Source organism: Silene latifolia, chromosome 7, assembly GCF_048544455.1.
Source record: "Silene latifolia isolate original U9 population chromosome 7, ASM4854445v1, whole genome shotgun sequence".
Lineage (NCBI taxonomy): Eukaryota > Viridiplantae > Streptophyta > Magnoliopsida > Caryophyllales > Caryophyllaceae > Silene > Silene latifolia.
Genome location: NC_133532.1, coordinates 94,400,162 through 94,415,847, shown reverse-complemented (window position 1 = coordinate 94,415,847; position 15,686 = coordinate 94,400,162).

The following is a 15,686-nucleotide window of genomic DNA, read 5'->3' as shown; positions in this document are numbered from 1 at the left end:
CAATATGCTTCCTCCCTTCTCAACGATGCTCAAAAGAATTATGCTACCACCGAGAAAGAATTCTTGGCGGTGATATATGCTCTTGAGAAGTTTCGATCTTACTTATTGGGAGTCAAAGTGATTGTCTACACCGACCACAAAGCCATTACTCAACTTGTAGGCAAGAAAGATACCAAACCGAGGCTTATGCGGTGGGTCCTCCTATTAAGTGAATTCGACATTGAAATAAGGGAGAAGAAAGGGTTGGCAAATGTTGTGGCCGATCACCTTAGTCGGCTACATCTTGATGATCAACAAATGCAAAGGATGGGGGTTGTTGATGGAAGTTTGCCTCATGAATCTCTTTATGCATCGAGGTTGATGGAACCTTGGTATGCCAATTTGGTAAATTACATTGTAACACCCCGTATTTTATGATAATATTTTATTATTAAAGTATTTTATTAAATTAATTATTTCGGAGTGTATGGATGTATTTTGGAAATATTTATATTTATCGTCTTCGTTCTCTATTTTATTATTTCTTTTTAAGCTACTTTTGATTGGGTTAAAATGTCCGTGCACGATTTTACTATTTTCATTTAATAGTTACTTTTCCTATTTAAGCTTTTCTAGCGTCTTAATAATATCCAGTTGGATTTGTAATCAGATAATCCATTGTATGAGTTAATGGACCCTAAGCCCACTAGTTAACCCTCTTATATTCTTATATAAATACAAAACCCTAAAGCTAGCAAGCAGGTTGCTCATTCTTTCCTTTCGTGGACACGTGTTGGAGACAAGGATTTGATGGTCGTGTCTTTCATGGAGTTTTCATTCTTATTTCGCATCATCAGTTGCTAAAAAGGTAACTACGTGTTTTCTTTTAATTGTGTTTATGACAATTGATGTAATTAATATGATTTAATGAATGTTTTTTATGATTAGTACATGTTTGATTGTTTATGATCATGTTAAATTATGTTTTCACATGTTTGTATATGTTTTAATGTATTAATTATATATCGTATGTTGGTTATGTGTTTATTATGGGTGTCATGAGCGTAATTAGGGTTTACGAATAAACCCTAGTGGCGGTATGATAGGCGGCCAAGGGTGCTCTCCAAAGTTATAGCTAAAGCTAGTATAACCTTGATGATGATTCAAGTGTTATAGCTGAAGTTAGTACAACTTTGGGTAGTTACTCTAGTTATGGCTGAAACAGGTATAACCTTGGAAATATGATTCAAGGTTATAGCCGAAGCTACTATAACATTGAAGTACGAGATAAGGTTATAGCTGGAACTAACGTACCCTGAGATTATGGCTCAAGGTTATGGTTGGAACTAGTATAACTTTGAGGTTTGTATCAAGGTTATAGTTGAGGTAAGTATAACTTCAAGTCGTATATGTTGAAGTTATAGTCGAGGTTACTATGACCTCGCATCCAGAGTTTATGTTATGGTTAGGGTTACTATAACATTGAATGGTTAATGTTAAAGTTATAGCTGAAGTTACTATAATATTTGTTGCCTATACTTGTTTCATATGTAATGTGATGTTCAGTTGTTATTATATAATGCTATGTTTCATTTGACGTTGGTTACTCTTGTTCATATGATAAGTAGGGTAGTTAGTTATGCTATTCTGTGAGTTGAGTCGTGATGTTGTTCACGCATGTTAGTACAGTCAGTTATACTGTGCATTTGTTTGTTGGCTGGTTTGAATAGATGACGGTAGTATCAGTTATATACTATCGGAACGAACAAACGCTACCCTTCGGGGACTGGTGAATGGTCTATGGTCGGAGGGGTAACAGAGGCAGTGCGTTAAACGCTCTGTTCCCCGAGTGTCGTTCGGTTTGCACCGAGAGTCTGGCCAGGTCTTAGTCATATAGGCAGTGGTTATACGCTATACATAGTACCTTAGAGGCAGTGCGTTATACGCTCCACACCGATGGAGGCAGTGCGTTATACGCTCCCTCAGCTAGAGGCAGTGCTTTATACGCTCTAGCAGTTAGAGGCAGTGTGTTATACGTTCTAACAACGTTCACTCTATTCGGCTATGCTTTGATGATAGCTTTGTGCCTTCTGTTGCTGTGGATTGTGTGTCGCCATGTTTGCTATGTTTTAATGCTAGCTTTGTGCCTTCGTTGATGTGGTCTTTTGTTGCTACTAGTCTTGTAAGTGTTCATGGTCTAGGTTTGCATGATTGCATTCGTCTAAAGTTGATAAGTCATGGTAAGCTTTGTTGGATTTTTCATGAGTATAGATGATCTCACATGTTTACTGGTTTTACATTTCATTTGTTAATGATTGTTGATTATATTCAATTGTTGTAAACATGACTCGGAGAGCATCTAGTTACTCCCGACTGATTGTCGACCCCCATTCTCAGGTTGTTCGGATGTTTGCTGTTTGGATGATGCTTGCTTCGGGAATGTGCGAAGCGAGCTTAATAATAAAATAGGAGTTTGGTTTTAAGTTTTAAGAATCTTTTGGATAATGTATTAGTTGTTTTGGATTTAGTAGCGAACCGGATTGGTCAGGTGTTTCCGCCACCTTGACCCTTTTATCAGTATCGTACTCTGATATTCATTTTATATAAGTTTTTCATTTGTTTTATAATCCGGGTTGTTACATACATGGTGACTAAGAAGTTCCCTACTTCTTTGTCATCAAGTCAAGGAACAAGATTAAAGCCGATGCCCGGTTTTACATATGGGGTGATCCCTATCTATGGAAAATGTGCCAAGACCAAGTTATCCGCCGATGTGTGCCGGATGTGGAGATACCACCTATTCTCAAACATTGTCATGAATATGCACGCGGAGGTCACTTTGGACCCCAAAGGACGACGAGGAAAATAGTTGAGTGTGGGTTCTATTGGCCAAAGGGTTGGAAACATATCAAGGAGGAATGAAATGCCTCAACAACCCATGCTCTACTTAGAGATCTTTGATGTGTGGGGGATAGATTTTATGGGGCCATTCTCTAAATCAAATGGCTATCTCTACATTTTTTTGGTGGTGGACTATGTCTTGAAACAGGTAGAAGCCATACCAACCCGGAATGATGATGCAAGAACCGTTTCAAGTTTTGCACAAAGCCACATATTCTCAATATTTTGGTATCCAAGAGCATTGATAAGTGACGGAGGCACTCACTTTTGCAATCTAATTATGGAGGGATTGCTCAAGAAGTACGAGGTCATACATAAAGTCTTCACCGCTTACCACCCCCAAACAAATGGGCAAGCGGAGGTGTCTCATCGGGAGATCAAGGAGTCCTAGAGAAAATGGTGAACCCCGATAGAAAAGATTGCAGTCAAAGGTTGAACGACGCTCTTTGGGCATATCGCACCGCTTACAAGATCCCGATTGGTATATCCCCGTACCGGCTCATCAATGGCAAGGCATGACACCTCCCCTTGGAAGTGGAGCATAAGGCCTATTGGGCAATCAAGTCTTTTAATCAAATCCTAGATGATGCGGGCCTCCATTGGAAGCTACAACTTGAAGAGATTGACGAAATCCGTTTTGATTCTTATGACAATGCCGCCATATACAAGGAGAAAGCAAGAATATGGCATGACCGGATAATAAGTCGTAAGGAGTTTAAGGAAGGTAGCAAAGTCCTTGTCTTCCAAAATCAGCTCAAATTGTTCGCCGGAAAGCTAAGATCAAGATGGTTCTGACCATACATTGTGAGGAAGGTCCATTCTCATGGAGCGGTTGAGGTTGAAAATCCAAGTTCGGGGAAGATGATAAAAGTGAATGGACAACGTCTCAAAGCTTATCTTGATGGAATGGAAACACAAATAGTGGAAGAAATCACTTTGGAAGACCCCATTTATCAAGCATGATAAAATGAAGCACTAAGTCGAGCCATCAACGTTAAAAATACGGCAACCTTTGTAAATACACTCTCTTTAGCGTAGAATTTACCGCTTTCATAGCTAGAAATTACATTCATGTCATTTTATTCCTTGTTAACAAATTAATTGCATCAAATTCTTTGAAGTTACTAATGCTCTTGTAGAGGTTTGATAGACGAGTTTTGCATGGGAAAACGTGATGAAAAGGGGCAATACAGGGTTTGTGGAGTATGAAGGACAACTCAAGTGTGGGGGGAAGCTCATTTAACTTAAGAAAAACAAGCATCAAAAACCAAGATTAAGAGCCCCTGGCAGTCTAGAACGCAGCCTGCGTTGCAAGCTGAATAGTGCCCTTCGTAATCCCTTAAACGCAAAAACTAACCCCTATCCTTCATAATCCGAAAATCATCATCAACATCCCCAATTCAATATCAACTCAAAACCTATCAAACTTCATTAAATCTCCCCAAATCATCACCATTAATCACCCTCCCTTTGCATAAATTCATCAACTTTGTGATTACCACCACCAAATACCTCCCATACAACCATTTTGACAGATTTTGCCCAATTCCATCAAGAACCCTAACTCAAGAATCGTGAAATTCAAGGCTTCAACTGGGATTGTAAGGTTCTAGACGGGTTTTGCAAGGATTATTCGAGAAGTAGTAGCAAGTTTTGTATGGAATCGGGAAGGTATAACCATAATCTCCCCTCTTAGTTTTTACACATTTGTTTGTCTCGAAATTAAGAGTTTTAGGACTCCTTGTTTCGTTTTTACTCTTGTTGTTGAGATTACCACTGTTGTGGCAAAAGTTTTTCTGGGTGAGGTAGAGGAAATCATCAAACACAAGTTTTTAAGTTGTTACTAAGAAGTGTACTCCAAGTGTTTGTTGATTTGCCTCATAGAGCAAAAAACTGTTTTGAGAGGTATTTGCCTTGTTTTTGTCTTAAATGAAAGTGTAGGATGGCTCCCAAGATAACAAAATTGTTTAGTGGGAAGGGTAATTCAAAGAAAAGAGCGGTTAAGGCATCCGATTCGGATGTTGAGGAAGTGTTTATGAGGCATGAGGGCATGACCGCCGCTCAATTGAAAATTTGGAACAAATTCTTTACCACAAAACCACAAAATGTTGTCACCACCAAATTCTTATGCCCGGCCACATTGAAAAAGCTCGGCCTCTATGACACCACTTTTTTCTTACTTGCTAAGGTGGGACTAGAGGCCTACCTTCACAAAGATACGTGGGACACCACTTACCGATCCTACACCTACGAATTCCTCACAACCTTGACCGAGCTTGATGTTGATGACAATGCCAAGCGTTGATATAAGTTTAGAATCCACAAGAAATGGTACGAGTGCACCCTTTCACAAGTAAGGGAGATCTTCAAAATAACCAAAAACCCTGAACCAATCATGTCAAGAAAACGCACCACCGAGGAATTTTGGAATGCACTCACGGATAAAACCTCTACCACCAAAGATGACAAAATTTTCGCCCTCACAAACCCTTCCCTTCGAATAATAGCTCGTCTCCTTATCACCCTTTTCACGGCCGTTGGAGAACCCACCAAGGTTAGTGAAGCAGTGAAACTTTATTTGTGGACCATGCTCCCCGAGGGAGTGGGCATTCCGAATTGGGCTAAGTTGTTCATGGATGCATGCTTGCATCACACATTGAAGCAATCGGGTGGGAATATTTATAATGGTGGACTTGTGACCTTCTTTGTCCAGCATTTCCATGGCCAAATCCCTGCCAAACCGTCAAGGAAGCTAGAGGAATTTGTTATTACAACGAATTTGCCCTTCAAGAATGCGATATGTTTTGAATTCTTCCAACGGTGGAACTTTCAGGTCATTAGTTGGGAAATAATGGTTTGTCTTATCTTCGTTTGCCTCCTCACATGCCTCTTCCTAGAGGACCCACGGCTTGCCATTTCTATTGCCCAAAGATCCAAATATTGCAAGTGAGCAAGAACAAGAGCCAATGAGTGTGTGAAGAAGGAGGGAAGTGAAGCCAAGGAGAGAGAGTGAGAGAGAAGAGGAAGAAAGGAAAATAGAAAGGATTGAGGAGCCTAATTTCCAACCACCGAGTGTGCACTCCACATTTGTGCACGATACTCCTATGCATGAAACCGGGGGTTCCACCAATCCACCTTTGGAACCTTGGCAACATCAAATGTACAAGTATTTTGAGGACACCCGGAGAACTTTACAAGCTATTAGTGTGAGGGTTAAGAGCTCACACACTTGGCAACAACAACACGAGCCAAGATTGGAGAGCTTAGAACAATGGAAAAATGCTTTTGATGATCACAAACGGTTGGGGGATGAAGCCAAAGCGGCTCAAATGAGAATGCTTGAAGGAATTGCAAAAAGACAAGAAGAATGCTTTGCTTGGCAACAACAGGAAGTCAAGCCTTATGGGAAGCTCAAAATGAATGGCGAGAGTAAGTTAGCCAACAATTTGGATTCCAAAATGAAAGGCACCACCAATACATTGAGGACTCTTACCAAGATGCTCAAACACAAAAAGATTCTTTTGGCCTCATCCGAGGCCTTTTTGGCATGACACTCCACCAAAATGATCCCAACTACCAACCCACCATTAATGAGGAACAAGTAGAAGAAGGCTATGCTAGAGCAAGAAGGGTAAGAGAAACAAGGGAGAGGAGAATAAGGAACCAAGGGACATATGAGCAAGGAGGTGGCTCGGGTCCCTTCAACAATTAAAAGTGAGACGGTGATGGTATTCCTCCACATTGAGGAGAATGTGTGATCTAAGGGTGGGGGAGTGAGATGGTTATAATATATGTACAATACTTAGTCTCTGATGCAAAAAAAAAAAAAAAAAAGAAAAAAACAAAAATCCCGGCTAGGTGAAAACCCACAAGGGTGGGCGCTTAAGGCAAGATTGGGAAGGTGGCCAAGGACGGAATGAAAACCCAAAAGGGCATTCCGGGCAAAAAGAAAAAAAAAAAGAGAACCGAGCCACCATGAGAGGAAAGGAAAGCTAAGGTGAAAACCCGAAAGGGCAGCTTAGGTAAAATGAGGAATTTTCAACAAAAAATCGAAAAATTGAGAAAATGCAACACCAAAAAGATGGAGGGATAAGAATGGAGTGATAAGGAGGGTCTTGGAAGGAGGCTAGATTAGGATTTAATTCTTTTTGAGTCACGAATACTTATTCTAAATTGGTGGTTTTTGCATTGGTTACTTGTGTTGTTGGTTCTTGTAGGTGTGTGGCCAACCAAGTAGCATGATCATACTTTACTTAAAGTGATAATGGGGTGATATAAGTGGAGTAATGTGATGATTTAGGAGGTTGTCTAGGCCACTTTGCTATCACCTTGGCATAAGGTGAGAGTGGCCATCTCTTGCTTGGTGATATAAGAAGGGTGGAGTTGGAATGAGTCGGAGTTGGAGGTATGTTGTGTCTTTGTATGAGGGAGATATAAGGCGGGAGAGTGAGGGAAGAGCGAGTGTCAAAAACTTTAAGTCTAGATTTTCATTTAATTGGTGGATTGTGTATGAGGGAGACAAAGGATGGATGTGGAAAGGGAAGAGTGATCATTCACCCCTATACTCGCCTATAGACTTGCCCAAATGCCTTCCTTAAGTTTACTCGGGACAAGCAAAAGTCTAAGTGTGGGGGAGTTGGATATAGTCAAAAGTGTCGAGTCAATAAGGCCTTCTTAGGCCTAGTTTAGTTTTATTTAAGGGTCTTTTTGTCGGAATAGTGAACTAGTCTTCCCGCCCCATTGGTTGTTGTGATTAACATGTTTTGATGCATGTGTGGAGCATGGTTTTGAGAGGAGAGTTCAGAATCTTGAGCAAGTGCCTCTAACCACACCCCTAAGTACGCAATCAAGTGAAGACGGTTTCTACATGAGCTAGCATAGGAGTTGTCATCCCTTGTAAAACAAGCATGGAGGCCAAATGGTGAAAGGAGCGTGAAAAGAAGAATCAATTTTTGGAGCGGAGATCAGTCCAGGACGCAGCCCGCGTCTGTTGACGCAACCTGCGTCTGTTGACGCAGGCCTGTGGTGGGTGACGCAGCATGCGTTCTCCTCAGCCTTTGAGCATTGATCATTCGTCTTAAACCATTTTGTGGAAGCCCAAATCATGCTTAACCTAGAGCGGAATGCAGCCATATATATGGTTCATGGTTTGAAGACCTAGTTCATCACTTCATTATTGAATTATCAAAAACTTGTATGTTAAGAAAGAACTTGGTATTTTTGGAGAAAGTTGGAACCTTTGCTTTGATTTTGATGTCAATCTTTCCATTAACCTTAGATTCATCTATGGTTATGGATGGCTAGGCCTTTTGCTTGGTGTAATTGGGTAGACTATACTTTTCTAAGCTTTCTACGACTCTTTAAATCTTTCCTCAATAATTATTGCATTTTCCTTGAAATTCTTGTTTATGTTGGATGTTATTGTGTTAGGAGTAGCTAACCTTGCATGTTAATCATCTTACTATTGCAATACTTGTAGCAAGCTTACATCTTTATGAATTTGGATTAAAGTTTGTATCTTTGTGAGTGGAATTTGTATGTTGATCTTTGGGATAGTTGGATTAAGCCTCCTAAAGGATTAATCTTGACTTCTTTTATTTGGAATTGATCTTAATGCTCTTGTGTGTAAGCCTTGTTGTGGTTTTCAATTGGGTGACCATATAAGTAGGATTAACTACTCTAGCGTAGGAGCAAGTAATCACCATCTTAGAAAAGTTGTTGAGTAATCGTTGAGGGAAGAAAAGAGAGAATCTTTGTGCTTAGTAAGTAGATGTTAAACCATATTACACCAAGTTTCTCCTTTATATTGAATCTTGCACACTAGTTTTTTGTTGAATTGTCTCAATAGGAAAGTCTCCATTTTTACTTATTTTCATGATTGTTTCCAACCAAATGCTTTTTCCATCTATGTTTCCTATAACTTGAACATTGTTAATAACCTTTGTTTGTTATTAGTTTAATTTTTTGAGCCTAAATTGTCATTAGTGTCTTAAATAGTTTACAATTCAAGTCTTAGTTAAAGGTCCTTCCCTTGGGTTCGACCCTAGCTTACCATATTGCTACTTTATTGTTTGTAGTTAGTAGAGTCTAGTGGTTCGTCGGTTTTGTTACTCGACGTCAAAAGTTACCTTGACCAAAACAATATTTATAACTTCACAAACTACTATACTCTTAGTAAAGAGGTAAGTAAAGGTCGGATCCCAAGGGACGGGTATTGATGTAGTATTTTCAATTGAAAATGGTTGTGTATAGGGGTGTCACAATTTGGGTTGAGGTAGGAGATCAACTAAACTAATCAACAATATAAATAAAGTAATGAAAATAAGCAAGATGATTAAAATGAGATGTAAACAATTGATTAAAAATACTAGGGTTTCATGGGTTCATAGGGGATTCATGGGATTTGATCATATAAACATGTTCTCTACTAGATGCAAGCACTTATTGTTATGATGGGATCGAGTTAGTGTATATCTTACAATCCCTAAGAAGGTTTGGGTCCCGGAGCCGAATCGATTAGATTGTACAACACCTACAAGTCGACTTAATCCTTCCTATCCAACTATATGCATGGTCTAATGAGACTCGAGTTGGTTTATATCTTACAAGTCTCATTGAAAAGGTAAGTGATGGGTAAAAAATGCAAGGATTCATAGGCTCGCATTTCATCAAACATAACATGTGCATAAGTTGGAATCACAACAAGCAAGCAAATTAATTATGAAAACATATTAGATTAAGCATGAATCAATCCCCATGTTGGTTTCCCCTAATTCCCCATTAACCCTAGTTAAGGAAACTACTCACTCATTATTAAGTTTAACATGCTAACAAGGTTGTCAATCATACTAGCAAGGCAAAACATGATGAACAAATGAAATTGATTAACAATAATTAAAAAGGATTAAGAGAGAATTATACCTATGAAGATGATTCCAAATAATAAAGCAAAGAATAATAGAAGTACTTGATGATTGATGGAAGGTTGTCAATCCTCCAAATAAACCCAAATAATCTTCTAATTACCCAAAATAAATGATGAACAATAGAGAAATTAAGGAAAGATTAAGGAATGAGATTTGTATTAATACTAGATTAAAAGTTGATTACAAGATTAAGACAAGATTGAGATAGGATTAAGATTGTATTGAGATGACATGCTAATCTAGGTAGTACAAAGGGGTATTTATACTAAGGATTAGGTACAAAGATTAGGGTTACTAAGGGCTTAAATGACTATTAAGACCCTTAAGAAAAGTTGAGGAAGTGCTCCTCTCCAAGGAGATGCGCATCTCCGTTTTGCGAGTCCCACGAAGATATGCTCATCCCGAGCGTCTAGGAAGCTGGCACAGTGGAGTCTGTAAGGGGATCTGAGCGGATCATAGGAGAGACGCTCGGATTGCTTTGCTTCAAGACGAGCGTCTTGGCATCGGGACGCTCAGATTTGTGGGCAGGGAGACGCTCGGATTGGCTGCAATTCGCTCGGATTGTGAGACAGGCACTTCTCTTTTCTTCTCTCCTCAACAATCCACGGGGATCTTGTTGAGGATGCAATGATCCTTTCATCATTGCCCAATCTACTTTATTATCTACATAGGCCTTCTAGTATCGTCTTCCCTTTGATGCCTGGTCATTGAATGTGATCAATTTAGGTCCATTTCGCCATGAAAATGCAAGGTTTGCACTCCTCTCCTACCAAGGAAACAAAACCTCAAAGAATATGCAAAGTGGGAAACTAAAGATAGTAAATGACCCAATTATGCACTATAAAGCATAGGAACGAGGCTAATTCGGGGACTAAATGTGCTCAAATATGAGTTACATCAAATATCCCCAAATTGAACCTTTGCTCGTCCCGAGTAAAGAGGTGACAAAGACTAGGACCCTTATTCAAACTAACCTACTAATATAACCGATGTGAGACAATTAGCGGGTCTCACTCTGCCCCTTCAACTCATAACAAGACAACCATGAGGTAGGATGCCTTCTTGCAAGGCAAGGTGGGGCTTGCCAAAATGGCGATACATCCAAGCAATAAGGCACACAAAACAAGTAATGGATGCATCTATAAAAATGAATAGCCACTTTCCTCGTCTAAGTGGCGGAAATTATCTAAAGGGAAAGCAATCTAAGGGTACACATTCCATTATAGATAAGGTTTCTTTAAACTACTAAGCCTAGAGGGATACCAATAAATCACCTCTAAGTTGTGTCAAGCTAGGGTACCTTTGTCCTCAATTGTTAAATGCTTTTGTCAAGAGTAGACTCCCTATGGTGTTAGAAACACTGGAGGATCGCGGAATTCCCCTTCTTGCCTAGACAAGAAGAAGGTTCGCCCCCTCTATACCATGCACAAAAGTGGACACGATGGAAAATAGATCAATAGAACTTGAGTTTCATATGGGAGTTTGCTTTTTGTTGTTGTTTTTCCCCCCAATTTGTGGCATTTGACATTTTGAGAACATTTCTTTGCCATTTCTTTGAACATTTTCAAAGTCACCCCATTTGTAGTGAGGGTGCTTATATTTGAAGTATAGGAATTTTCATTTTTGTTACTCCTCTTTTCTTTTGATGCAATTGCAAACTTTCTTGGCTTTTCATTTTGATTTTGAACTCAAATTTTGAACAATTTTTGTGCCCATTCCCTTTTTGATGACAAAATGTGGTAGAACATGGATGACGATTGCATGGTTTCAAGGGTCACCTTGGAATAAACGATAGCCAAGGAGTTATCACACCACAAGGTACTCTTGACTAGGCCTTAATCCATGGGTCAAACGATACTAGCATGAAACATCCCAGGGTGTTTTACAAGTATTCTAACAAGCAAAGTCTTAAGGAGAAAAAGTATCTAGAAGGGCCTATATACACTTGTCAAGCTTCCCAAATAGATGTTTTCACAAATTTTTTCCTAAATGCAACTATATGCCATGATGCAACTAACATTTATACATCCTAATGCATATGCTTCTACCAACTAGTATGCCAAATAATCTAAATGCAATCCTATAATCACATTATTTGTACCGCATCAATCAAAATAAAGCCACATAGTCATTAACATAAGGAGGAGAAATGAGATTGGAAAGATCATACCATGCGGTCTTCAATATCCTCATGTCTCGGATGTGGCGTAGTCGATCAATGTGAAAAAGGATGAACAAACACAATATATACAAGACTACACTATAAAGGAAATGAACATGTTTTTGGATTTTTGCATTTTTCAAAATTTTATGGTTTCTATGATTATGAAATAAAAAGACATGTTTTTGTATTTTTCAAAATTGTTTCGATTTTTATCATTTTTGTTTAGAGAGTCATGTTAGAATTTCCCATCCCCACACTAGTATGGGCATTGTCCTCAATGACCAATACGATAGTAAATTATGCAAGCTATATGAAATGCATGATTCCTAGACTAAATGCAAACTATATGATGTATACAAAAGTGATTGCAACTACACTATATTATATGATTCATGAGTTTTTGTTTGGTTGGAGAGCATAATTTAAATTAACTCCCAATGCATATGCATAAACTTCCCTAAACCAAAATAGACATTATTTCTAATGTCAAAAATTGGGGGAGTTCATGCATAAGGATGCTATACATGAAACTACAATTGTCATTTTGGATTTTAAATGTGGGAAAAATTAATTTAGCACCTTTAATGTTGCCAAGGTGAAATAATAGTCCTTCACTTTTACAAGGACACCACAAAGATGGAACAATAAACTATGAAACAAGTTAACAAAATATGAAATTCTTGTCATGAAAAAATAAATGAGGGGGAATAAGAGTAACTTCACTTTGGCCTTGATGGGTTCCTCGTGCCCGCTCCATCTAGCTCATGAAGTGCTCTTCAAAGGTTGTCATCATCCCCTCCCAAATCACTGTCTCAAGCTTCCCTCAATACATCACTTTCATGGAAATCCATAAACTCATCTCCTTCGCTATCTAGCTCCACCGTGTCTCCACCACTTGATTTTTCACTCCCTTCATTTCCTCGACCATGCGCCCCATCATTAGCTTTCTCCGAATTTGGGAAAAGGATATGCATCTGGGCCCAAGAGGGAAGCATTCCCTCTTCGCTAATTATTCCTTCCCGAGCCATTTGGTAAAATTATGGATACAAGGCATAATAATTATCCACATTGGCTTCAAATTGTCGGAGATGCAAGTCTTGAAGTATTCCCATCACAAAATCATCCCTAAGGAGGATTAAAGGATTCGGGTGGTTGTATGGTTGGTATTGGAATGGGTAGGGTGGGATCACAACTTTTTCTTTGCCATTCTTTTGTTTCTCATGTTGTTGATGTTGTGTTGGAGGTGGTGCTTGGTTTGCTTGATTTGTGCTTATTGGAATGAGATAGGATGGTATTGCAGAGAGAGGGCCTCGTCTTGGTGAAATTCTTGCTAATCCTTCTATTGGTAGGTAAATGGGAGTGTTCCCATTAGTAAGCCATTTGATTCTCTTTTCATACCCCTCACGAGTCATTCAATGGTGTTGCTGAAGGATTAGCTCTTCATTGATCCTTGTGTTGCCCGGAAGGGGTACATATTCATTGTTTTCATTGAATTTGGGGTTGAAAGACTTGGCAAGCCTTGTGATAAGTCCCCCATTGACAATATGTTTTACACCATCATCGTTCCCATTCGGGAATTTGGCCCATTTCTCTAGAAGAACAAGGGGGGCGTTAAAATGGTACCCGCTCCTACCTTGAATTTCGAGGTAAGACTCCATGAAGACAAGGTGAAGCTCATTCACTATTGCGGGATCTCGACGGGCAAGAAGAGTGCCGGCTAGAAATCGGTATGTGAGCCTAATGATAGGATTTTGAATGTGAAAAGCTAAGCATTCTTTGATGTAAGAAAAATCCCGACCCGTCATTGCTCTCTAAAGGGGTGCTATGCTATACTTTCTTGGTTTTGATGTTCGGTTAGGCGAAATATCAAGCCCTAGCACACTAGCGAATTCAACAAGGGTCATCATCCGGGTTTTGTTTTCCAATCTAAATTCCACACATATGGTCTTGTTCAAGGTAGTGATTTTCAAGAAGCTCAAAAACTCAAGAACTAAAGATCGATAGGTACTCTCATGCATGTGAAATAAGGTTGAAAGACCAAACAATTCAAAGAGAGCTTCGGTTTGATGAAAGATTCCAAGTTTCCTCAAAGTCTTATGGCACATAAATTTAGTGGGTAGAATGTTCTTACCAAGAAGACGATGGAAAACAATCCTTTGGACATCATTAACAAACTCTATGTTGGAAAATTCATCATGTTTTGTAAGATCAATTCTCTCTTCATGTTCCCTCCTCAAAGTATTAAGGTGAGAAGTAGATGAGCTCCCCATTACCCTTGGTCTTCCTCTCTCTCTTTGTAATGATCCTTTTGGCCTCATTCTTGAATGTAGATCTAAAATTGGATTTGTTGAATATGGAGATTTTCCTTGTGATTTAGATCTTCTTTGGAACCCTAGATTTTGGGGGTTTTTGTTTTTGAGGGATAAATGAGTGCTTGAGATATGATTTGAGTTATATGAGAGGGGGTTTTATGTTTTAGAGTGGAAGGAAGGATGAGGTGTCACGAAATGTGTGGTGGGGAAGAGTTTTAATTGGCGAGAAAATAGAAGAATAAGACGGCAGGGCGACGAGCGGCTCGAGCACGGGACGCTCGGATCGTAGCTCCTGGAGACGAGCGGATCTTCTTGGAGACCCTCGGATTCCAGGTCAGGAGAAATCTCATAATTTATATGCAACCAGGACGAGCGGATCTTTATGAAGACGAGCGTCTTGTTTGAGACGAGCGAATCCTTCTGAGGACGCTCGGATCTTCAGTCAGGGGAAAATATCATATTTCAGAGTAGACAGGACGCTCGGATGTCAGAGGAGACGAGTGTCTTACTCCAAGGAGACGAGCGTTTTATGGTCGGGACGCTAAGATTCTTTGTCAGCGCAGTTTCTTCAACTTTCAGGTACTCTAAGTCGAGCGGATTATATCCAGGATGAGCGGATACTTTCCTAGACGAGCGGCTTCTCATTTGGACGCTCGGGTTGTCTGGAATTTCTTCCTTCTTCGTCTTCTTGTTTCGTGATTGGTGAAAGTTCTTCCCCACACTTGAATTTCTAAATCCTTCATTCATCAAAAAGGGTTAGTGACCCTCCCTCACTTAATCTCATGACAAGAATCATGGTTATGATAAAAATGCAATAAAGTTAAAAATACAAGTAAGAAGAGTTAGTATATGTACAAATGGTGGTTTGGAGAGGACTCCACCAAACTCTCTCTTTGATGATCTTCTCATGGAGGAGGAGGCCCGAGGTAGGTGACCTCGACCTCTCCAATGAATGATCCTTCGTAGTACGGTTTCAGCCTTTGGCTATTGACCTTAAATTTGCTCCCATATTCCGACCTTATCTCGAAGTCTCCATAATTTCCTACCTCGGTGATCACATAGGGACCCATCCATCTAGAGTTCAATTTCCCGGGAAAGAGTCGGTATCGGGAGTTGAATAGAAGGACTTTTTCTCCCTTGTTCAAGGCCTTTTGCTTGATTCTCTTGTCATGAAGCAACTTTGTCCTCTCTTTGTAGAGTTTGGCATTTTCATAAGATTGTAGTCGGAATTCTTCCAACTCTTGGATTTGCATCATCCTCTTTTGACCACTTAGTTTGAGATCGAGGTTGAGAGCTTTGATTACCCAAAAAGTTTTGTATTTTAGCTCAATTGGCAAGTGGCAGGCTTTCCCATAGATAAGTTTGTAAGGGGAGGCTCCTATGGGAGTCTTATAGGCCGTCCTA